Genomic DNA, 25,509 nt, shown 5'->3' with positions numbered 1-25,509 from the left:
AACCCTACTGCAGACATGATTAGTAGTCATATATATATATATATTTTTTTTTTTTTTGAATGGATCATTTTATTTTATTTTTTGGCCTCAGGGCATGTGGGATCTTAGTATTTTAGTTCCCCGACTAGGGATCGAACCCACGTCCCCTGCATTGGAAACACAGAGTCCCAACCACTGGACCACCAGGGAAGTCCCAGTAGTGATATTTTTTAAAAGGTCATCAGGAGTATAGCATGTAAGGTGGAGTGGAGGGGGAAACCTGTTAGAAGCTGAGCACAAAGAACCTGAACTAAGGCATAGAGGCAGAAGTAGGAAAAGGGAGGAAGGAAAGAAAGGAGGGAGAAGGGAAGGCAAGCAGTGTGAAAGAGGGATTGATTTAGTGAGAGAAGAAATGGTAGGCCTGAAGAAGAAAAAGGCAGACAGGAATCAAGGTTTCTCAGGTGGGATCATCACCAACAGAAGAGGGCCTTAGGAATAGTAATAAATCATCCTACATATGCTCATCAAATCCTACTCTCCCAACAAGAGTTCAAAAGAGAAGCTGTTCATATAATATCATAGTAAAAGCATTTCTCCCTCTTCCCTTGTCCACTCACTAAATACTTAGAATGGGCAGGTACTGTACCACCGGGTCTGCTGGCTGGGGCCTGAGATAGGGCCTCGGGGTAGGTGGAAGGGATCACGCGAGGAAAGGCAAGGGGTCCAGTGCCAAGAGACTGCACACTGCTGGGAACGTGGTAAGGACGCACTGGGAGAGAGACACTGTATCCGGGCTGCAGCCAGACTCAGAGGAGGCTTCAATGCCATCACCCTGAAAGTGGTGGCGGACCACAGAGGGCTGCCAGCAAGCAAGCCACATAGAGGCGAAACGGACTAAAGCGGGCTGCTGCAGTGCATCAGAGGCCTCTCCAACGCGCCCACACTGGGAATTCCAGCTAAGAAATGAAGTTGCACAGGAAGATCTGCTTGTCTGCAAACTAAGGGATGGGCAACCTGCATACACTGCATCCTCTGAGGTTGAGAAAATGCACTGGGGGTGGCCTGCCTGTTTATCATTACCTCTTGTTGCTCTGAGGCTGGCTGTTTGTCTGGGGTGACACTGTTTCCTGCCTTCTACTAATTGGCCAGTGAGACACACCTTGGGGGCGATGAATCTTGTGGTTTCAATTCACACACAAATGTGTCCTGGTCATGTGTTTCTGCTCCTGATTACAGGTACCTCAGGCCCGCTTTCCACAAAGGCCCTCTCTGTGACAATTGATAAAATGATAGAGACCTAATGTTGCTACCATCTTGCCAAAAGACCTCATTTTCTTTCCTGCTTAGGCAACATTCCATTTAGGCAAATGATCTGTGTCTATGCTATCTCACTACTCCTCCTCATACCCTCTCTGAAGCAGCATACTTTGGTCACCTTGCTACTTCCTTGCTTGCAAGTTAATAAAATTGACTTATTCTCAAGAAAACAAATTAACAGGTATATGAAGAAGTAGGAAAATGTGACCCATAATGTAAGAAAAATAAATCAGTAGAGACAGACTCAAAAATGACATATATGATAGAATTAGTAGACAAGGACATTAAAACTGCAGTTATAAATATATTGCATATCTTCAAAAAAGTAGACAAAGCCTGAGCATAGTGAGACATGAAAAGTATTTTTTTCAAATGCAAATTTAGGGACTTCCCTTGTGGTGCAGTAGTTAAGACTCCACACTCCCAACGCAGGGGGCCTGGGTTCAATCTCTGGTCAGGGAACTAGATCCCACATGCATGCTGCAACTAAGGAGCCAGCAAGCCGCACTAAGGAGCCTGCCTGCCGCAACTAAGACCCAGTGCAACCAAATAAATAAATATTTTTTAATGCAAATTTAATTACTAGATAATAAAAATACGCTATGTGAGATTACAAATGCATTAGTTGCGGTTAGTAGTAGACTAGACACTGAAGAAGAAAAGATTAGTGAATTTGAAGACATAGCAGTAGAAACTATCCAAAATGAAATATATATAGAAAAAAAAGACTGAAAAAAAAAAAGGAGTTGAGCAAAAGTGAGCTGTGGGACAACACCAAGAAACATAATATATATGTAATTGCAGTTCCAGAAGAAGAGGAGGGAGAAAGCAGGACAGAAAAACATTTGAAGAGTCCAAATTTGTTGACAATTACCAACAGTTACAAAAAAGCTCAATGAACCCCAAACAGAAGAAACATGAAGGAAACCACACCAAGGTACATCATAAACAAATTGCTTAAAATCAGTGATCTTCAAAAGACACTGTTTACAAAATGAAAAGGCAATCTACAGCCTGGGACAAAATATCAATTCAGTGTCCAATAAATATGTCTAATGAATTTATAAACATCAGCAATAAAGTCAGAAAATGCAATTAAAAATTTATAATAGCAATGAAAAATATAAGGTCATTGAAAATAAATCTAACAAAAGATGTGCAAAATATTTATGTAGAAAACTATAGCACATTATTGAAAGGCAATAAGAAAACCAAACACAGCAACACCATGTTCATGGATAGAAAGATTCAATATTGTAAAGTTGTTATTTCTCCCCAAATTGTCCTATAGCTGTATTACTTTGCCAATCAAGTCCTAACAGAATTTTTTACACATAAAGCCAAAAAAAGATTAGTAGCCAAATCCTATAAATCAATCAGGAAGACAAAATATCCAATAGAAAAATTTTCAGAAGCACAAACAGGCATTTGCGTTTTTCACAGAAAACACAAACGGCCCATTAAATTTATCAAAATATACTTAACCTTGTTAGCAGAAAGGGAAATGCAAATAAAAACACAAATTACCATTTCATGCCCACTGGTTTGGAAACATTTTTAAAGATTGACAAGATGTTGGCAAAATGTAACTATTAAACTGCTGTGGGACTAAAAATTAGTACACTCACTTTGAAGAACAATTTTACATTATTTGGTGAAGGTGAATATTCATATACCCTTTGATCCAGCAATTCCACTGCTGCAGACATGAACAGAATATTCCCAGAGCACTGTTTAAAATAGCAATAAAAATGGAAACAACCTAAATGTCCATTACAATAGAATGAATAAAAACTTATGGGGCTTCCCTGGTGATGCAGTGGTTGAGAATCTGCCTGCCAATGCAGGGGACACGGGCTCGAGCCCCGGTCTGGGAAGATCCCACATGCCACGGAGCAACTAGGCCCGTGAGCCACAACTACTGAGCCTGCACGTCTGGAGCCTGTGCTCCGCAACAAGAGAGGCCGCGATAGTGAGAGGCCCGCGCACCGCGATGAAGAGTGGCCCCCACTTGCTGCAACTAGAGAAAGCCCTCGCACAGAAATAAAGACCCAACACAGCCAAAAATAAATAAATAAACAAAATGACGGAGGAATTATGTTTAAAAAAAAACAAAAAAAAAACCTTATGGTTCAATCACACAATAGAATGTTGAAGTGAAATAAAAAACTATAGCTCCATGAAACATGGATTGTATTTTCTAAAGATGACCATCACAATATATCCCATCCTACATATTCTTCTCTCCTTCTTAGATGCCAGTGACACGAATATTAGATCTTTTTTTATAGTCCCCTGGGTCCCTGGGGTTCTGTTCACTTTTTTTTTCCAGTTTTTTCTCTCTGCTGTCCAGATTGGGTAATTTCTAGTGTTCTATTTTTCAGTTCATGGATTCTTTCTTCTGTCCCCCTCCATTTTGCTGTTGAGCACATTCACCAAGTTGTTTTGTTTTTTTTTTTCACCAAGTCTTTTATTTGGTTATTGAATTTTTCAGTTCCAAAATGTCCGTTTGGTTCTTCTTTATAACTTATATTTCTTTGCTGAGACTTTCTCTTTTTTAATTTGTTTCAAGTGTGTTGCAGTTGCTTACTGAAGCATTGTATGATGGCTGCTTTTAAATCTTCATGAGATAATTCTAACATCTCTGACATCTTGAGTTTGGCATCTATTTCTTTCTTTTTTCCTTCAGTGTGAGGTCTTCTTGGCTATTGGTATGACAAGTAATTTTCTACCAAAACCTGGGTATTTTAGCTATTATGTCATGGGACTCTGGATCTTATTTAAATGTTTTGTTTTAGCTGGCTTCCTCTGACACTGGTCCAGCAGAGGAAGGGAGGTGCTACCTCATTATGGCAAGGCAGGGTTTGACATCCAGGTTCCCCACTCAGCCTCCATATTAGTCATCTCAGGCTTCCATAACTAAACACCACAGACTGGGTGGCTTAAATGATAGAAATTTATTGTCTCACATTCTGGAGGCTGGAAAGTCCAAGATCAAGATGTTGGCATTTGCTTTCTAGTGAGACCTCTCTCCTTGGCTTGCAGTTGGCCACCTATTCCCTCTGTCCTCATATGGCCTTTTCTCTGTGCACTTGCATCCCATGTGTCTCTTCCTCTTCTTATAAGGACATCTATTGGATTAGGACCTCACCCTTATGACCTCGTTTAACCTTAATTACCCCCTTAACAGCCCTATCTCTAAACATTGTATCATCAGGGGTTACAGCTTTAACTTATGAATGGGGGAGGGCACAATTCAGTTCATAACAGCCTCCACTGACCCTTGAGTGGGGGGTATTATGTGTTATTTCTGGGAGGGCATGGGAATTCTGGCTCCCATTACACCTCCCTGGTTGTGACGAGTAGGTGTGTCTCCTACTGCCCCCTGTATTTATGACCTCTACTTACACTATACTATTCAGGACAGTAGTAACCTCTGGAGTCGTGAGAGCAGATATGATTTGGGAAGAGACATAGAAGGCTCCAAGGAATTGGATGTGTTTTATTTTCTAGTTGGGAATTAAGTATATTGGTATTAATCATACTATTATTATTTAAACTTGTACATATATGTTATATAAGGCATATTCTTTTGTATATATGATATATTCCAGAATTCAAAAAATAAAAAGATAGAAAAACCCAGCCACAACAAAATAGAAATATGGTCTCTGTACTTAGAATATTTATAACCTAGCTGAGGTCCTCAGAAATAACAATCTACCATCTGTGGTATTAAGCATTATCTATGTGCCAGGCATTATACTAAGCACTTCATAAACATCATTTTACTTATTCCACACAACTCTCCTAGGAGGTAGATATTAATCAATTTCACAGATGAGGAAACTCAGGCTCAAAGAGGTCAGAATCACAGAGATGGAATTCAAGCCCAGGCCAGTCTGCAGAGCCCATACTCTTCAGCCCCTTAGCCCCCTGAATGAGGTTAAAACTAATTAATATCATTCATCCCAGTTGTCATGTGCCCTACACCTGCCACAGCTAATAAAATCTCACAGAGAATGTTAGACTCCAACAAGACAGATAATGTCTCTTGAGAGAACATTGTGGACAAGGTGACTACTAGTGGTGGGTCTACCAAAACTAGCCCAGGTTATGAGCTGGAGTGGGTCAGGATCTGCCCAGGTGAGCAGGGGTAGGGACTAGCCAGGCAGGCAAAAGCTGTTGCTGAGGCCTGTCAAACCATATGGGCAGGGCCTTGAAAGTTTGCAGAATTGGGAGGAAGGGGAGCCATAAATGGAGAACCATGAAAGGCATCTCACCTCCTCTTTCAAATGGAGGGATCCCAAGAGTGGGGCAGGAGCAGTTGGAGCTGGAGGGAGATGGAATGGTGCCTGAAGGAGGAAAGTGCTAAAGATTAGAGCTAGTAATTGAGGCAGGAGCCAGGCATACGGCCACAGACAGACCCAGACATAGTGTGGCCTACCCTGTCCCACTGCTTTCTCTGTGGCATAGAAGGGAGGTCACAGAAATTGAGAGATGATTGTTTAGGTATATTAGCCATGAACTGTGGCCCTGTTGGGGAGCTGCATGTCCTGCCCTATGCAGCCTGCCCAACATGTTGGTAGCAAAGACCTGCCTGTACACTGGGGTGAGGGAAGAGGCTGAGCCACAGTCATGAGCCCACATGGTCACTGTCCATGAGAATGGTGGCTAAGGCCAAACAAGATAGGATTTTCCAGGGACTGTCACCTCCCACCATAAGGCCACGGGCTCTGGGATGGGGATCCTGGCAGGACTGCAGCTCAAAGTCAAGCTTGGAGTGTTGTACACCCCAGATTCAGACTGAGATCCTAGTAACTGAGCACTTGCCTAGGATGAAGGAAGCATGGTCAGTCACACCTGGGTACCCTTTTGGACATTAAACACAGAGCAGTTAGGAGCAAACCAGAAGGAGTGGCAAGGGGCCCACACCTTCCTCCTTAGAGCTGCTGAAAGGGCAGCTCTCCTTAACACCAGTACATCCTGGGGATGGGAAAGGGCAGTCAGTTCACAGCTAGTGGCTTATAACCTGGTCTGGCTGTACTAGTTGGGCCAAATAGATAGTACCTTAGGAATTTGATTATTATGACATAGTCTTTTTCTCTCATAATACTTATTAACTTGAAATTTCTAATGTTCATGTGTCCATATCAGCTTTTTGGGGGTTAGTATTTATATGACATTGCTTTCTAACCTTTAACTTTTCTGTCTCCTTCTATTTAAAGTGAGCCTTTTGTAAACAGCAGAGTTAGATTTTGTTTTTTACCTAGTCTAATAATCCTTGTCTTTTAATTGACATATTTATACTATTCACATTAATTGTAATTACTGGCATAGTTGGGTTTACCTTGCTATTTATTTTCTATTTATCCTTTGTACTTTTATTCCTCCCTTTTGATTTTCCTTTGGGTTAATCAAGTTTTTTAATTTTTATTATTTCATTTTGCTCTACTATTAGCTTTTTAATTGCATCTTATTTCATTATGATTTTAGTGATCATCCTAGATATTACAATATGCATCCTTGATTTATGTCAATTTACTTTAAATTAGTATTTTTATAGTTAGTACTTAATGCAAATACCTTAGAACTGTTAATCCCCATCTTTGGTGCTATTGCTGACATATATTTACTTTTATGTTAAAAATCTTATGAGATATTATTCTTTTTAAGTTGGTTTTTATTTATTTTTAAATTTTATTTATTTATTTATTGGCTGTGCAGTTTGTGGGATCTTAGTTCCCAACCAAGATTGAACCTGGGCCCTTGGCAGTGGACGCATGGAGTCCTAACCACTGGACCACCAAGGAATTCTCTATTGTTGTTTTAAATAGTCAATATTCATTTATAATTATATACATTTGTATCTTTTGCTATGCCTTTCATTCCTTCCTGCAGTTCCCACAGGGATCATTTTTCTTCAGCCAGAAGAACTCCCTTAAGAATTTCCTGTAGTGCTGATGTGTACTAGTGACAAACCAAATTCTTTGAATTTTTGTCCACTTGAACATGTTTATTTTGCCTTCTTTTTTTTTTTTTTTTTTGCGGTACACGGGCATCTCACTGTTGTGGCCTCTCCCATTGTAGAGCACAGGCTCCGGACGCACAGGCTCAGCGGCCATGGCTCATGGGCCCAGCCGCTCCGTGGCATGTGGGGTCCCCCTGGACCAGGGCATGAACCCGTGTCCCCTGCATCGGCAGGCAGACTCTCAACCACTGCGCCACCAGGGAATTCCTTGCCTTCAATTTTGAAAGATATTTTTCTGGGCATAGAATTCTAGATTGGTAGGGTTTTTTTCTTTCAGCATTTTAATAATGTCATTTCATTGTCTTCTGGCTTCCATAATCAGTCATCAGTGCTGTTAACTGATAACTAACTCCCTCTCTCTCTCCCTCTCCTTCTTTCTTTAAATATATGGTTGCTTTTAGGATTTTCTGCTTTGTCTTTGATTTTCAGCACTTTACCTATGATAGGCCTAGGTGTAGTTTTCTTTATACTTATCCTTCTGGAGCTCACTGATATTCTTGAATCTGTGGCTTGATGCCTTTCATCATATTTGGAAAATTGTCAGTCATTATTTATTCAAGTATTTGAGCATGTCCCGCATATCTCTTATGCTCAGCTCTGTTTATTCCTCAATTCTTTTTCACTCTTGCTTCAGTCTGGATAAGTTCTATTGATTGGTCACTAATCTTGTCTTCTGCTGTATACAGTCTCCTGTTAAACCCATTCAGTGAGTTCTTAATTTCAGATATTGTATTTTGCAGTCTAGAATGCCAATTTTTTTCATTCTTATAGATTCAAATTTTCTGTTTAAATACTCAAGCTTTTCACCCATTTGGTCCATCTTTTGCTCTATTCTCTTTAACATATTATTCTTACTTATTTTAAAACATTTGTTTGAGGGCTTCCCTGGTGGCGCAGTGGTTGAGAGTCTGCCTGCTGATGCAGGGGACACGGGTTTGTGCCCTGGTCTGGGAAGATCCCACATGCTGTGGAGTGGCTGGGCCTGTGAGCCATGGCCACTGAGCCTGCGCATCCGGAGCCTGTGCTCCACAACGGGAGAGGCCACAACAGTGAGAGGCCCGCGTACCGCAAAACAAAACAAAACAAAACAAAACATTTGTTTGAGATGTCACCTCCTGCTTGGTCTAGCTCCCTGCATCTCAGTTTGGAAAATGGCCTCAGGAAGAAAAGTGGGTAAATATGGGGCTCACCTTGTGTACCCTCCATCTGCCAAAGATCATAGCCCTGCTTTGCCTGCTGTCTAGTCCCTGCAAACTGTTGTCACATATATTTTGCTCACATTCATAGTTGTTTACCATGGAAGATTCTATCTAAAACCAATGACCCTACCATGACTAGAAGTTCCTCCCTTAGGGATTTGAGAGGTTGAGGCTAAGTTGAAAGGGTGCATGTCAAAGAGGCCATGAAGCTATCTGGACTCTGAGGTCATGCCCAGCAATCTAAGAGATTAAGAGGTAGAAACAATGAGTTTGCAGAAGCTGTGAGGAAGAGAACAGCTGAACATATGGTGTGGGGGCAGGGAGGGGGCTGTGTAAGAGAAGGAACAGATCGTGAAGGAGATCAGGGAGTGCCACAGAACCATCCACCATGCCCTGTTGTCCTGACTCCATAGTGCCCTGAATCCAGTGCCACACTCCATCCCCAGGGTCCATGCAGCAGGGAGAGCAGAGTGAGCAGGCAGTGGCAGGGGGCCTGGAGTGCCAAGTCTTAGGGTTCCAGTGGGCCACAGGGGCCTCTGCAGATGACTGGAAGAGGGAACAAGGAAGCAAGAACAGCCTTTGGGCCTGAGTCTCCCAGCCAGAGGGGCCATGTGGCCCCTGGGAAGAGGATGGGGCAGCTCTCTTGGAACTACCTTCCAACCAGAGGAAGCCAGTATCCCATGTCTACCAGGAGCACTGGGGCCCTCATTACTGTCCCCATTTATTTGCATCTTTTTGCATGTCATTTGTCATTTGCATGGGGTCTCATTTTATGTCAAATTCACAGTCTCTGCTTATTCCTCCCTATTTGGGTGTAGGGAAAAGTGGACCTTCAGCTAAATCCCCCTTGGGGAATTTTATTTTAACTCTCAGTATACCATCAGAGTCCTTTAAACCTAATTTTAATTTTTAAGTTTCTTTTTTGAGCAGTTTTAACTCTTCATAAGGATTGATATTTTATGACTTTTATCCTTTCACAGGGGTCTTCCAAAACCCAAAGAGAAATTTCAATTATCTTTTTAATAGAATAAAGCTTGTTCTATCTTACAATTGCCATAACAATCCATTGGATCCTTTATATATCCAAAATGTATCAATTACCATATTGATCCATTGAATCCTGGATAAATTCAAAATTTATCCTGGGGCTTCCCTGGTGGCACAGTGGTTGAGAGTCCGCCTGCCGATGTAGGGGACGTGGGTTCGTGCCCCGGTCCAGGAAGATCCCACATGCCGTGGAGCGGCTGGGCCCGTGAGCCATGGCCGCTGAGCCTGTGTGTCCGGAGCCTGTGCTCCGCGACAGGAGAGGCCACAACAGTGAGAGGCCCGCGTACCGCAAAAAAAAAATTTATCCTGATCTTAAAACATTTTGCTATTTCATCCTCCTAGGAACTATATTTCATCATTACTCATTAATTATTCTCAACCATGCTTTTTAAAAACAGAGACTAAAATAATAAAAAAAACAGAAGAATGATGGAATTACCTGGAAGGATGATTCAATAGTGATATGAATCATTACTATTCCACCATCTTTCAATTTTCTTATTGTTTTGTCCAAAGCATTAGACATCTTTCAAGAAGATGGAAACAAGAAGTCTGGAAACGTCTTTGTTTGTTTTAGCTTTCATTGTAGAAGATGAGAATTCAGAATATTTCATTTTCCTACAAAGAAGAAAGAGAAAAACAGACATTTCATAGTTACTGAGGAATCATTAGATGAATGCAATGTGACAGATAGCAGCCACTCTAGACTACAATGATGATGGTAAAATTATATATAAGCAAAGTTGTGGACTATGAGTCTTCAGATATCTTAGATGAATTTTCTCAAATTCAAGAGTTGTCCCCATCTTCCCAGAGAGTGGAGAGCTAGAGACCAGAGAGGGATAGTTCTTTTCTAGAGTCACCCAGCTCTTGCTCTGTTCTGTTGCACAGAGATGTGCCACCGAGCCAGCCTTTCTCATGGCAGGCATACGGTAGGTGCTTCCCTGCAAGCCGGAACAGGGCTGGCCCTTGAAGTAAGGAGGCTGTCCAAATCCCCGCTCCTGAGACCTGGCACTTGCCCAGCTCATCTGCCACTCTTCCTTGGGCCTTGGGGCTCTTGAAGCTGTGGTTTTCCTCTGGGTGGTGACTCAGTGCCCGCAGCCCACCCTGCATGTGAACCTCCCTTCCCCTGGGCCTCACTGACCGCCCTAAACCACAGGCAGCTGTGGTTTTCCTTAAAACAGCAACCACTAACTGCCAAGCCCACCCCACCTACCCTCCACTCCCCACTCCACCCGTCAGTGCCCTAGCCCCAACCTCAGGGCATTAACTGAAAGAGAACTGAAGGGAGTTGCATACGTCCATGGGACATGGTGTTTATAATGAGCTTTGCCTTTTATAGCATAAGTGTAAAAGATATACCCATTTAATAGACAGGGAGAACGAGGCCAGAATGTTTTAGGGGCTTCTTTCAAAGCAATCTATGCATTCCTGCAACTAGCATTCCTTAAAAGCCCGCTAAAACACAGGACAGTAGACACTGAGATGCGATGCCCATTTTCCCCTTCAGGGAAGGACTTGGTACACAGGGGCAGGAGTATTGTGGGCTGTCAGCCCCTTGAGGGATTGCTTCAGCTGCAGATACTTGCTTTACCAGAGGTCATGTCCTTCTCTGGGTGTTCTATACACAAAGACTAATCTAGTTGGGGTATAAAGGCCCAGCTATTTCAACCCAGTGTGGGACTGTGACAGGCCATTCTGCTCCAAGCTCCCAATGAGGCAACCAAAGCTGGGGTGGGGCCTGCAGTGCAGCTCTGCCCAGTTCTGCCTCTTCCCCCTCCCTTCTACAGGCATCAATCTCAAGACGTCTCCTTAAAGAACATCCAGCATGCTAAACTTTGAGTCATAGTCTGCTTCCCGGAGAACCCACCCGCAATACTTGGCTTTCAAAGAGCTGTCAGCCTAGTGGCAGAGAGACACATAAACAACCAAAGTGGAGAAAGGATGGCCCCAGGGTGACACAGCCACCAGAGGCCCCCAAAAACAGGCTTTGGTGCACAGGCAGGGAGGATCTGGGAGGCACTGGGTAGCAGCATTGAGGCAAGAGCCTAAGCACCTCTTGCCACCCTAAAGCTGCAGCACAGACCCTTGGCTTGGAGGAGGGACAGGGTTCCCACCTGCTACCATGATTTTCTCGGACCGAGTCTGCTCCCATAAGCAACACCCCCCAGGGTGGCCCTCTCCCAACGTTCCTCCTCAAATACATATTCTTACTATGTTAGGTCCAGGTGCTTCTTACAGCCCCAGTGCCTTGTGGCCAGCCAGAGGCAGCTGCAGAGCTCCAGGGCTGCTCAAGGGAGCTGTTCTGGACCTTGAGGGCTCAGAAAGGACAGCAGACCCTTAGGTCAAGCAAAGGAACCCCAGGATTGTGGGGAACACAACTCGGTTCCAGTCCCACAAAAAGAAACATGGCCAGAGGAGCAAGCAAGCTCCCCTCACTGTGGGCACATCCTCATACTGCGGTCCAGCCTGTGCTTGCTATGCTTCTGATGACAAGGAACTCTGACCCTACGTCCCCTCCAACCAGAGGTCCCAGGGGCTGGACAACTCAGATAATAAGGAAGATCTTCCTCCCCTGGAGCCCTTCCCTCTGTCTCCCTAGGCCTTCTGCAAGAGTCCTCTTCTGGCCTTAGGGGCCGTGGAGTCTGCCCCCTCTGCCCGAGGCTAATCTTCAGTGCAAAAAATCGTCTGGGCCCCCAATCTGATCCCAAGTCATTGTGGGATCTTGGGAACATTCCTCTTCCAGGGACCTCATTTCTCCATCTGTTTGACACAGGGGCAGGAGAGGAAGTCTTTCAGCTTCCTGACTGCCCTGACATTTGTGACCCAGTGGTATATCAAGGCCATGATCCTATGCCTGGCCCCCACCCCACCCCTTTGTCTTCTCCCCTCCAACTTTCCCAGACCCAGCATCTGCCACTGCCCCTTCCCTGACCTTCCACCTCTCCTGGGACTGACAAGAGATGAGAGGGTTAAAAGTCAGCCTTGCCTCCCAACTGACCCTAGAGGACTGCTCGGAGGGCGTGCCAGTCACTAAGCGCAGGGCAGCAGCTGCAACAAGCCAGTGTTCTGGCAACTCCTGGAAATCATGTTGGAGAAATGCTGCCCTGGTGAGGGATGGGAGTGAAGAGCTCAGGGTGGGAAACAGCCAGTTCAAGGCTGTACTTGAACATATGTGTTGGTGAGGTTACTCCCTTGCAGCAGAGAAGTCAGAAAAAGTACTGTCCATGTTAGACTCCTCTGTTGTGAGGAAGGATGACTCATCACAGACAATCTCTGCTCAAAGTGTACCATGGGCCCCACAATCCCCCACCCGCACAAGGAACAGCAGTGGGAAGGGACAGAAATGGACTGGGCACAGGCTGTGGCTTTGAGTCTAGTCCAGGATGGAGGGAAACCATGTCACAGACTTTAGCCAGGCCACAGCTGCACCAACCCTGACCCTGAGACAGCACTGGAGAGGGATGGAACCCAGCCATCCATGTCTTCTAGGCCAGGCCCAGCTTATGTTTGGTTGTAAATATTGTTAAGGGATTTAGTGGCAAGGGATGGGGGGCTCAGTCTGCAACCAGCATCAGGGATCAGTCTATGACCAGGATCAGGGCTCAGAGTGTGACCAGAATGAGGACTCAGTCCTGATGACAAGGGCCCTCACATTAATCACCCTCCAGGTGGGGCTCAGAGCCAGGGAAGTTGTGGAAAGTGTCTGAGGGCAAGGGTGGGGTCAGCTGGGAGAGAGGGGAGGTGGGGAAGCATGATTGCTAAGAGGTCCCTGGGCCTGATGCCAGCTGAGTGAAAGCCAGACAGGGAGTCAGAACTCCAGCTCTGCCAGCTGTGCGATTTGGGGGACTACTTCCATTTTTGGGGGGGGGGTTTCTGTTTTCCTGTGTGTAACATGGGGATATTTCCTTCTGTCCTGCCTGATAACAACCTTTTAAACAACATGCAACTTCATGTTTTACGAAGCAGCATCTCTTTTGGCCCTCACAAGAACCCTTATCATACCTGCCTCACAGGGTGAGAATGCACTTTATGAGATGGCTGAAAAGACGGATGGGGTTGTTTGCTCAGGGTTTTTTGTTGTTGTTGTTGTTGTTTTTGCGGTACTCGGGCCTCTCACTGTTGTGGCCTCTCCCGTTGCGGAGCACAGGCTCCGGACGCGCAGGCTCAGCGGCCATGGCTCATGGGCCCAGCCGCTCCATGGCATGTGGGATCCTCCCGGACCGGGGCACGAACCCATGTCCCCTGCATCGGCAGGCGGACTCTCAACCACTGCGCCACCAGGGAAGCCCTCAATTAATTTTTATCTTCCCAAATTCATGTGCGAAAATTGTTTACAGAGTCAAACTGTGCTAAAGGGTTAGAACAAAGACAGCACTCTCCTATGTCACTCCACCCTGCTCTCCTGAAGTGACCACCTCAACTCATTCTGTTATTTCTTCTGGTTTTTATCTCCTAAATAAAGCATTTGTTGCTATTATTGCTATCTCCAGAGAGGTCCAATTTAGATACTGTCTCTTGGCCTTCCTCTCATGATAAATGAGGTTTACTTACACCCTTTCCCTCTCCTTTCAATATCATGACACCACATTTCTTGGTTACATTCACAATCAATCACTAGTGCTCACGGCTGAGCCAAGTAGTATGCTGTAACTACCTTTCCTTTCTTTGTAAACTTCTTTCTCTCTTCAGGGTAATCGTTGACTCATTTTTTCATTTTTTTTTTTTGACCCTTCCCACACCCTGCAAAAGCCCTGTAAAATGATTCTTGATACACATTTTCATTATCAGTTCCAATTCCTTATTTCTTTTTTCCCTCTGAGATACCTCTACTGGAGTCTCTGGTTCTCCTGCCTCCATCTGAACTAATAGCTCTAGATCAGCCACAGAGCTGTCATCCTGGGACTTCTCCTGGCCAACATACTGAAACTTCTTTAATTATCTCTGGTTTTCCTGGATTCAATTTTTTTCTTTCTTGTTTTATGCCCTTCTAGGGGATGGAGCACATCCTTCAGTAGCTTCCCAGGAAGTCTGCATGGGAGATAAAGTTTTTCAAACTTTGCATATCTGAAAATATCTACATTCTACTCTCACATTGTATTGATACTTTGGCTGGGTATATAATTCTCAGTTGAAAGTACTTTTCCTTCAGCATCTTTAAGGCATTGCTTTGAGGACTTCTAGCTTCAAATGTTGCTGTTAAGAGGTCTGATTCTGATCTGATTCCTGATCCTTTGTATAAGATCTGATGTCACTTTCTGGAATCTTCTCTCCATTAAAAAAAATAATATATTTATTTATTTTATTTTTGGCTGTGTTAGGTCTTTGTTGCTGCACACGGGCTTTCTCTAGTTGCGGTGAGCAAGGGCTACTCTTCATTGTGGTGCGTGGGCTTCTCATTGCAGTGGCTTCTCTTGTTGCAGAGCATGGGCTCTAAGCACATGGGCTTCAGTAGTTGTGGCTCGCAGGCTTCAGTAGTTGTGGCTCATGGGCTCTAGAGCGCAGGCTCAGTTGTTGTGGTGCACGGACTTTGTTGCTCCACAGCATGTGGGATCTGCCCAGACCAGGGCTTGAACCCATGTCCCCTGCATTGGCAGGCAGATTCTTAACCACTGTGCCACCAGAGAAGCCCTCCATTCTTCAAAACAGTTTTTTGAGGTACAATTCACATACCATATGATTCACTTATTATTATTTTTTTTTGCGTGGCACGCGGGCCTCTCACCGTTGTGGCCTCTCCCGTTGCGGAGCACAGGCTCTGGACGCACAGGCTCAGCGGCATGGCCCACAGGCCCAGCCGCTCCGCAGCATGTGGGATCCTCCCGGGCCGGGGCACGAACCCACGTCCCCTGCATCGGCAGGCGGACCCCCAACCACTGCACCACCAGGGAAGTCCCGATTCACTTATTTAAACTGTACAATTCAATGGTTTTTTAGTGTATTCATAGAGTTGAACAACTATCACTACAATTGATTTTAGAATATTTTCATCACCCACAAAAAAACTCTGTATATTACCAGTCACTCTCCACCTCCCCGCAAATCACTCAGCCTTAGGCAACCACTAATCTATCTCTCTCTATATAGATTTTCCTGTTTTGGACATTCAAATAAATGAAATCATATAATATGTGGTCTTTTGTGACTGGCTACTTTCACTTAGCACAATGTTTTCAAGGTTCGTTCATATTGTGTTATGTATCAGCACTTCATTCCACTTTATGGCTGGATAATATTGCCTTGTATGGATACACCACGTTTTGTTTATTTATCTATCAATTGATTGACATCTGAGTTTTTCAACTTTTTGGCTATTATAAATAATGGTGCTATGAGCATCTTTGTACAAGTTTTTGTATGAACGTATGTTTTCATTTCTCTTGGGTATATACCTAGGAGTAGAATTGGCTGGCTTATATGGTAACTCTATGTTTAACCATTGGAGGAACAGCCAGACCATTTTCCAAGCAAGTGTACCGTTTTACATTGCCACCAGCACTATATGAGGGTCTCAATTTCTTTACATCCATCACAACACTCGTTATTACCTTTTTTATTATAAGTGGATGTAAAGTGGTATCTCATTGTGGTTCTGATTTTCATTTTCCTAATGGTTAATGATGTTGAACATGTTTTCATGTTGGCCATTTGTATACCTTCCTTAGAGAAATGTCTGTTCATCTCCTTTGCCCGTTTTATTTTATTTTATTATTATTATTATTATTTTGGCCATGCCACGTGGCCTGTGGGATCTTAGTTCCCTGATCAGGGATTGACCTGAGCCCCAGGCAGCAAAAGCACAGAGTGCCAACAACTGGACTGCCAGGGAATTCTCTCCTTTGCCCGTTCAAAAATGGGGTTAAATTACGCACTTCCCTGGCAGTCCAGTGGTTAATACTCCACGCTTCCGCTGCAGGGGGCATGGGTTCGACTCCTGGTAGGGGAACTAACATCCAACATGCCACATGGTGCGGCCAAAAAAAAAAAAAAAAAAAAAAATTGGGTTAAATTGTCTTTATTACTGGGTTGTTAAGAGTTCTTTATATATTCTAAATACAAGTCCCTTATCAGATACATAATTTATAAGTACTTTCTCACATTCTATGGGTTGTCTTTTCACTTCTGATAGTGTCTGTTATGAGTTGAATTATGTTTCCCAAAAAGATCTGTTGAAGTCCTAACCCCCCAGTTTCTCAGAATGTGACCTTATTTGCAAATAGAGTCATTGCAGATGTAATTAATTAAGCTAGGGTCAAACTGGAATACAGTGGGCCTTAATTCAATATGACTGGTATCCTTATAAGAAGGTGTTGTGAAGATACACATGGAAACCCTGTGTCTATTACCAGTCACTGTGATGTCAGAGAACACCATGTTATGACAGAGGTGGAGGTTGGAATTATGCAGCTGTAAGTCAAGGAATGCCAAGGATTGACGACTATCACCAGAAGCTAGGAAGTGGCAAGGAAGGATTCTCTCCTACAGATTTCAGAGGGAATGGTTTTGTCAATACCCTGATTTTGGACTTCCAGCCTCCAGAACTGTGACAAGATAAATTTCTATTGTTTTAAGCCACTCAGTTTGTGGTACTTTGTTATGGCAGCCCTAGGAAATTAATATAGTGTCCTTGTAGTATAAACCCCTGACACTAAGGTTTTATGTATTGTAATGTAAGTGCCTGGCATTAAGCTTTTGATTTCTGAGGCATCCATTTCAAGACATCCATCTCAAATAAACATGTTGCCAGCTGTATGACATAACTTCTAGTTAAACAAATAGATAAGTAGCCAGGCGACCCCACCCATGAAGTTCTCCTTTCAGAAAGCCCTGGAGTAACTGAACACTTGATTGACTCTGCTTTTCCCTTCCCACGCCCTAATTCTCACTCTTATGCTTTAAATTTGCCAGTAAAGAGTGAACCCACGAAATCCCAGGCACCCCACCCTCAACCCCAAGGACAGAACCCCGGTCCGCACTTTCTCTCTCTCTCCCCACAACCTCATTGTGTGATCCTTGGGGATGCCCTGTACCTTCCAGGACCTGTCAATAATAAACCTTGATTTTTCAAAGTTCTCTGATAGTTGTTGCTGAGGTGCATCTTGCAATCATAATAGAACCACAAGGGCCAGTCCAACCTCAGCATTGGCTCCAGTCTGGGAAATGTCTATGGAGGCTTGCCACAAGTTATGAGGCCAGGAGAATGCCTAAGGCATTTTTTAGCCAATAGCATCACTACTGATAGGCTGAAACCAACACAAAACAGTTCTTTGAAGCAAAAAGGATTTTAATTTTGATTAATGTATCTATTTTTCCTTTTGTTGGTCATGCTTTTAGTGTCATTTCTAAGAATACTTTGCCAAATTCATGGTCATGAAGGTTTACCCTAAATTTTCTTCTATGAGTTTTTTAGTTTTAGGTCTTACATTTAGGTCTTTGATCCATTTTGAGTTAATTTTTGTATATGGTGTGAGATAAGGATTCAACTTCATCCTTCACATGTGGATACTCAGTTGTCCCAGAACCATTTGTTGAAAAGACTATTCTTTCCCCATTGGATGGTCTTGGCACCCTTGTTGAAAGTCAGTTGACCATAGATGTGTGGGTTTATTTCTGGACTGTCAGTTCAATTCCATTGATCTGTATGTCTATTCTTGGGCCAGTACCACACTGTCTTGATTACCATTGATTTGTGGTAAGTTTTAAAATCAGGAAGTGAGTTCTCCAACTTTGTTTTTTTTTGCAGTACACGGGCCTCTCACTGTTGTGGCCTCTCCCGTTGCGGAGCACAGGCTCCGGACGCGCAGGCTCAGCGGCCACGGCCCACAGGCCCAGCCGCTCTGCGGCATGTGGGATCCTCCCAGACCGGGGCATGAACCCGTGTCCCCTGCATCGGCAGGTGGACTCTCAACCACTGCACCACCAGGGAAGCCCCCAACTTTGCTTTTTTTTCAAGATTGTTTGGCTATTCAGGATTCTTGAATTTTCATATGAATTTTATCATCAGTTTATCAGTTTCTGCAAAGAAGCCAGCTGAGATTTTGATAAAGACTGTATTAATCTGTAGATTAGTTTGGAGAATATTGCTATCTTAATCTTTTCCTTCAATTCACAAGCACAAATATCTTTCTATCTATTTAGGTCATCTTTAATTTCTTTCAACAATGTTTGAGTATTCAGAATATAAGTTTTGAACTTCTTTTTAAAAATTTACTCCTAAATATTTTATTCTTTTTGATGCTATAGTAAATGGAATTGTTTTCTTAATTTCATATCATTCGTTGCTAATGTGTAAATATACAGTTGATTTTTGTATATAGATATTATACTCTGAAAACTTGTTGAACTTGTTTATCGGTTCTAGCAATTTTTTAGGATTTTCAATATTCAAGATCATGTCCTCTGCAAATAGAAATTCCTTTTCAGTTTTAATGTCTTTTATTTCTTCTTCTTGGCTAATTGCCCTGGATAAAACCTTCAGTACCTTGTTGAATAGAAGTGGTGAGAGTGGACATCCTTGTCTTGTTCCTGATTGTAGGGGGAAGTTTTCAGGCTTTTGCCATTAAGTATGATGTTAGCAATAGATTTTTCATAGATTCCTTGTATCAGGTTGATGCAGTTCCCTTCTATTCCTAGTTTACTGAGGTTTTTTTTTCTGTCTTTTTTCTTAATCATGAAAGGGTGTTGGATTTTGTCAAAAATTTTTTTTCATCTATTGAAATGATTGTGTGGTTTTTTTCCTTTATTATATTACCATGGTGTATTATATTGATCAATTTTTGTATGTTGAGCTTTGTATTTCTGGAGAATATTCCACTTGGTTGTGGTGAAAATTCTTTTCATCTTGCTAGATTTAGTTTGCTAATATTTTGATGTTTTTATGCATAAATATTCATAAAAGATATTGTTTCATAATTTTATTTTCTTGTGATGCCTTTGTCTGGTTTTGTCTCATAGAAGAAGACAAGAAGTTTTCCCTCTTCCATTTTTTGGAAGAGTTTGTGAAGAATTGGTATTAATTCTTCTTCAAATGTTTAGTAGAATTCACCAGTGAATTCTGGGTCTGGTCTCTTCTTGTCGAAAGTTTTAAAATTACTAATTTAATTTCCTGTTATAGGTCTATTCATATTTTCTATTTCCTCTTGAATCAGTTTTAGTAGTTTTTTGTCTTTCTAGGAATTTGTCCATTTCATCTAAATTATCCAATTTGCTGGTATAAGTTGTTCATAATATTCATTTATAATCCTTTTTTAAAATTTATTTATTTATTTTTGGCTGTGTTGGGTCTTTCTTGCTGCACACAGGCTTTCTCTAGTTGCAGTGAGTGGGGGCTACTCTTCATTGCAGTGCACAGGATTCTCCTTGCAGAGGCTTCTCTTGTTGCGGAGCATGGGCTCTAGGTGCGCAGGCTTTAGTGGTTGTGGCTCACAGGCTCAGTAGTTGTGGCTTGCAGGCTCAGTAGTGGTGGTGCATGGGCTTAGTTGCTCTGCAGCATGTGGGATCTTCCTGGACTCGGGCTTGAACCCGTGTCCCCTGAATTGGCAGGCAGTTTCTTAACCACTGTGCCACCAGGGAAGTCCTATAATCCTTTTTATATCTCTAAAATCAGTAGTGATGTTTTCTCTTTCATTCCCGATTTTAGTATTTTGAGTCTTCTTTCTCTTTTCTTTTGGTCAGTCTAGCTAAAAGTTTGTTCAATTTTGTTTGTCATTTCAAAGAATTGACTTTTTGTTTCATTTATATTCTCTTTGCTTTTCTACTCTTATTTCATTAAATTTCACTCTAATCTCTATTATTTCCTTCCTTTGCTTGCTTTAGATTTGGTTTGCACTCCTTTCCAGTGTCTTAAGGTGATAAGTGGTGTTATAGATTCGTAATCATTCTTGTCTTATAATAGACACATTTGAAGCTATAAATTTTCCTTGAAGCACTGCCTTAGCTGCATGCCATCAATTTTGATATGGTGTGTCTTCATTTTTATTTACTTCAAAGTATTTTCTACTTTGCCTTGTGATTTCTTCTTTGGCCTATTGATTTTTTAGACGTATGCTCCTATTTTCCACATATTTGTAAAATTCTCAAATTTCTTTCTGTTATTGATTTGTAATTGAATTCCATTGTAGTCAGAGAACATGCTTTTTATAATTTCAATCCTTTTACAATTATTGAGGTTTGTTTTATGGCCTAACATATGGTTTATATCAGAGGATGCTCTATGTGAATTTGAGAAGAATATGTATTCTGCTGTTTGAGTGGAGAGTTCCCTAGATATCTGTTAGGTCTGTTTGGCTTATAGTGTTATTCAGCTCTTCCATTTCCTTGCTGATCTTCTTTCTAGTTGTACTACCCATTATTTAGAGTGGGATATTGAAGTCTCTGAGTATTACTGCTGAATTGTCTATTTATCCCTTCAAGTCTGTCAGTTTTAGCTTAATGCATGTTGGTGTTGTCTTTTCAGACATAACAATTATATGTTTATAATTGTTATGTCTTCTGATGGACTGGCCCTTTTATCACTATAAAATGTTCTTCTTTATCTCTCATTGCAAGTTTTGTTTTAAAGTCTATTTTGTCTGATATTAGTAGAGCCACTCCAGCTTACTTTTGTTTTGTTTTTTTACATAAGAGACCTTCATCTATACTTTTACTTTCGATCTATCAGTATCTTTGAATCTGAAGCATTTATCTTTTAGATATCATAGGGTTGGATCTTGTTTTTTTAGTCCAGTATGACCCTCTCTGCCTTTTGACCAGATTGTGTAATATACTCACGTATAGTGTTGTATTGTTATAGCTGGATTTATGTCTCCTATTTTATTTTTTGTTTTCTATATGTTTTACATCTCTTTTGTTCCTTTCTCCTTCCTTTACTGCTTAATTTTACACTAAGTGAATACCTTCTGATATAACATTTTAATTTCTTTAATAATTTTTTCACTATATTTTCACTATTTTTTGAGTTATTTTCTTAGTAATTATCAGAGTCTGATTCAAATTTATTTTAATTCCAGTGAGCTGTAAAAATATTACTCCTACACATTTATTTATATACTCCTGTATATTTACTCCCTTTTCCTTGTGCTATTGTTATTATAGTTATTTATTATTAATTATTACTAATTTATAAAATAAATAGTATACAGTGTATTTGTATATGTCTATATGTTATAAATCCAATAATAAATTCTTATAATTCTTACTTTTTTAATATTTGTATGTCTTTTAAAGAAGCTGAGAGAAGAAGGGAGAGGATATATAATTATAGAGTTTGTTATTTACCAATTCTGGCTCTCTTCATTTGTTCCTGTGGATCCAAATTACAGTCTGTTGTCATTTCTTTATTCTAATACAAATTTGTTTCCACCCACCTCCTTTGTGCTGTTATTGTCAAATACACTGCATTTCTATATGTTATATAACCAACAATACAATTATAGACATATTGTTTTATATAATTGCTTTTTAAATCAGTTAAGAGGAAAAAGGAGAAATATACACATATACTATCTTATAAATTACCTAATTGTCTTTAACACTCTTTGTTTTCTCATATAGTTTCCAATTATTGCCTGAGGTCACTTGCTTTCAGTCTCAAGAACTTCCTTTAGTATATCTTGTAAGGTAGGTCTGCTAGCAATGAATTCTCTCAAGTTTTGTTTACAGTAAGTCCCCTACATATGAACCTTCAAATTTCAAACTTTCAAAGATGTGAACATGCATTCCATCAACGTCAGGCATGAGTGAAATTGCAGCTTGCCCTCCATCTCCTATTGCGATGATCCTTCAACTCCACTATCTCCCACCTCCTCTCCCTCCTCCAGTCAGTAACTCTTCTTGTCTGTTCACTCGATGCCAGCCCCTGTATACCAGCTGTTGTACTGTACTACTGTACTTTTCAAAGTACTGTACTGTAACATTAAAAATGTTTCCTTTATTTTCTGTGTTTGTTTTTTATGTATTACTTGTGTGAAAAGTATTATTAACCTATTACAGTACAGTACTACATAGCTGATTGTGTTGGGTACCTAGGCCAACTTTGTTGGACTTACGAACAAATTGGACTTAAGAATGCACTCTCAGAATGGGACTGGTTCATATGTAGGGGACTTACTGTACTTTGAAATGTCTTTATTTCACTTTCATTTCTGAAAGCTAGTTTTGCTGAAAGAAGATTTGGTTGACAGTTTTTTTCTCTCAGCATTTCGAATATGTCATCCCTTGGCCTTCTGGCTTCCATTGTTTCTGATGAGAAGGCAGCTGTTATTTTTATTAGGGTTTCTTTGGACATGACAAATCATTTTTCTCTTGCTGTTTTCAATATTTTCTCTTTGTCCTTGACTTTCTTTACTACAATGTGTATGGGTGTGGATCTCTTCATATTTATCTTACTTGGAGTTCATTGAGCTTCTTAGATGTGTAGATGAATGTTTTTCATCAAATTTGGGAAGTTTTCAGCCATTACTTCTTCAAATATTTTAAAATTTTCTCTTCCTCCTCTTTTTCTGGTACTCCTATTATGCTTATATTGGTACACTTAACAGTATCTCACTTTTCTCTAAAGCTCTGTTCTTTTTTCTTCATTCTTTTTTCTCTCTGTTCTTCATATTACATATTCGCTATCAACCTGTCTTCAAGTTTGCCAATTCTTTCTTCTGCCAGCTCAAGTCTACTGCTGAGTCCATCTATTGGACTTTTCTTTTAAATTCTTATATTTTTCAACTTCAGAATTTCCAATTGTATCTTAATGTCTTTCTCTTTATTGATATTATCTATTTGATGAGATACGAATGAAACTGAGCAGGGCCCTATGGGGCCCCCAAGTACGGAGGAATTTTTGTCCCCCATTTCTTGTAGACAAGACTCCAGCCTCCATGACCTACCTTGAGTTCCAAAGGGCAGATTGCAAATCAAGGGAGGAGCAGCCAGAAAACCATCTGAGGCAAGATTAAAGGGACCAGAGAAGCTCATCAAGATAGGAGACTGACCACCTGAGACCCTGCACACACCCTAATCTTGTCAGCAACCCCACCCTTTTGAAACTCTGCAGAAGAAAGAAGAATGCAGGACTGTTACTGCCTTGATCCTTATTGCATACCCCTGACCACGAGCCCCAACTATAAGACCTCTCCCTATTCCCCAGGGAGGGGGGCACAGTTCTTGAGTTGCTAGTCTGCTGTGTTCCCCTCTTTGCCTGGCAAAGAATAAAGCCACCCTTTCTTTCTCCTCCAAAACTCTGTCTCTGTATCTCATTTCAGCATCAGTGTACAGGCAGCCAAGATTTTGGCAACACTATCATCATACTTTACTTCTTTATGCATGGTTCCCTTTGGTTCTTTGAACATATTTGCTGTGAAATCTTTGCCTGCTAAGTCTGATATCTGGACCCTCTCAAAAGCAGCTCTGTTGACTGTTTTCTTTTTTTTTTCTTGTGCATTGGTCACATTTTCCTGTTTCTTTGCATGTTTCATAATTTTTTGTTGAAAACCGTGTGTGTATAATTTTATTATATTTGTAATAAAATTTTAGATAATACATTGCAGCAACTCTGGATACTAGCCATCCTCCTCTCCCCCCAGCTTCTTCTTGCTGTTTGGTTATTTATTTTGTGATCTGGCTAGACTATTTTGAAATTTACTTCCCCTGCAGTGTGTAGACTGATTTCACTCCTAAACTGCATAGCCTTGGATATGTGCCATCACCCTGGAATGACAGTGGTTTTAAAAGGGCTCTGTTCATCTCTTTCCTTGACCATTCTGTTAAGCTGTCTCTATTGGTATCACACCCAGCTGTTAGCCTCCACTAATTGCTGACTAATTGCTTTATTGTTTTCAACAATGCCCTGGGGCATAAATTGCTCCACAGTCTGATCCAATGAAATGAAGACCCTTTGCAGGAGTAGTCTTTGAGGTCAGTCTCTGAAGTTTGTTCTGACCTCAAGAGGGCTCTTTAGTTATCTCTTTGCCTGCTTCTCTCTGGCAAACTTCTACTTAGTCTAATTTTTAGCTTGTTTTTCTCAAAGCACTACCAGACTTTGCTTACCATCAATATCTCCATTGTTTTTGAGAGCACCCATGTGCTTGTATTTCCCCACACTCTGTTGCAAATAAGTCAGTTCCCTTGGGGAGAGCATCAGAGTTCTTATGCTCTTATGGACTCCCTCTTATGGACTTCCTCTCTCCCTGTACAAAACTTCTGTGCCACTGCTCTGAAGCTGGTGTCTTGGAGTTACACTCCTGCTTTACAAGGGTGCTGGGTTGTGGCAGTAGCCTTTGGTCTTCTAAACTGGCCTCTCCCAGGATGGAACCTGCACTCTATAAGTGAACCAGGGTGAGGGAGATCAAGGCCTCAGTATCCTCAGGCTTCCATGCCTAGGGTAGAGGTTCCACCCTATAAGTTGGGAATGGGTTGAGGAAGAGAGCCCCAGCCCTCTCAGCTACTCTTACCTGGAATACAGCTTCTGCAACACCGAGGTGAGGGAGATGAGAAATGCTGGTGGTCTGCCACTCTCAGGGAGGTACCTTAGCTCTCAACTGGGCCCTGGGGATAGAGAGAACCCTGTGTTCTTGGCTGTAACTGCCTAGAGCAGAGCTTCTTTCACAATGACCTGGAAGGGGAGAGAGAGAAAGAAGATCATAGCTCAATTGCCATGGCCTCTAATTCTTCTTACTGTTACCGAAAGCTTGGCCTCTCTGTACACTGGTGCCAAATCAAATCTCAGAGACAGAGTTTTGGGTGAAGTAGAGAAGGATAGCTTTATTACTTTGCCAGGCAAAGGGGGACACAACGGCTTTCTTATCTCTTTCATCCTATTATCCATCTCTGTTTCTTTCTGTTTAACTTTCTGAAAGGTTTCCTTGACTTTATCTTTCTACCACTTGGTTATCACATTTTAAATTTCTTACTTGTTTGCTGATTGTTCCCTTTTTATGGCATCCTGTT

General features: G+C 41.7%; 1 long non-coding RNA gene across 2 annotated transcripts in view; it reads right to left on the bottom strand.

Annotated features, from left to right (window-relative positions):
* LOC137232298 (uncharacterized) overlaps positions 1-25,140 on the bottom strand; it is a 75,912-nt gene extending 50,772 nt beyond the window's left edge. For both annotated transcript variants that reach the window (XR_010946956.1, XR_010946957.1), the window contains exons 1-3: positions 25,014-25,140; positions 10,013-10,191; positions 5,580-5,651 (exon numbers count right to left, since the gene is read on the bottom strand). This is a non-coding gene — a long non-coding RNA (uncharacterized lncRNA). The remainder of the gene's footprint in view (positions 1-5,579; positions 5,652-10,012; positions 10,192-25,013) is intronic.
* Between the last annotated feature and the right edge of the window lie 369 nt (positions 25,141-25,509).

Source organism: Pseudorca crassidens, chromosome 1 (assembly GCF_039906515.1).
Source record: "Pseudorca crassidens isolate mPseCra1 chromosome 1, mPseCra1.hap1, whole genome shotgun sequence".
NCBI lineage: Eukaryota > Metazoa > Chordata > Mammalia > Artiodactyla > Delphinidae > Pseudorca > Pseudorca crassidens.
This window is presented reverse-complemented; position numbering and strand designations above follow the sequence as displayed.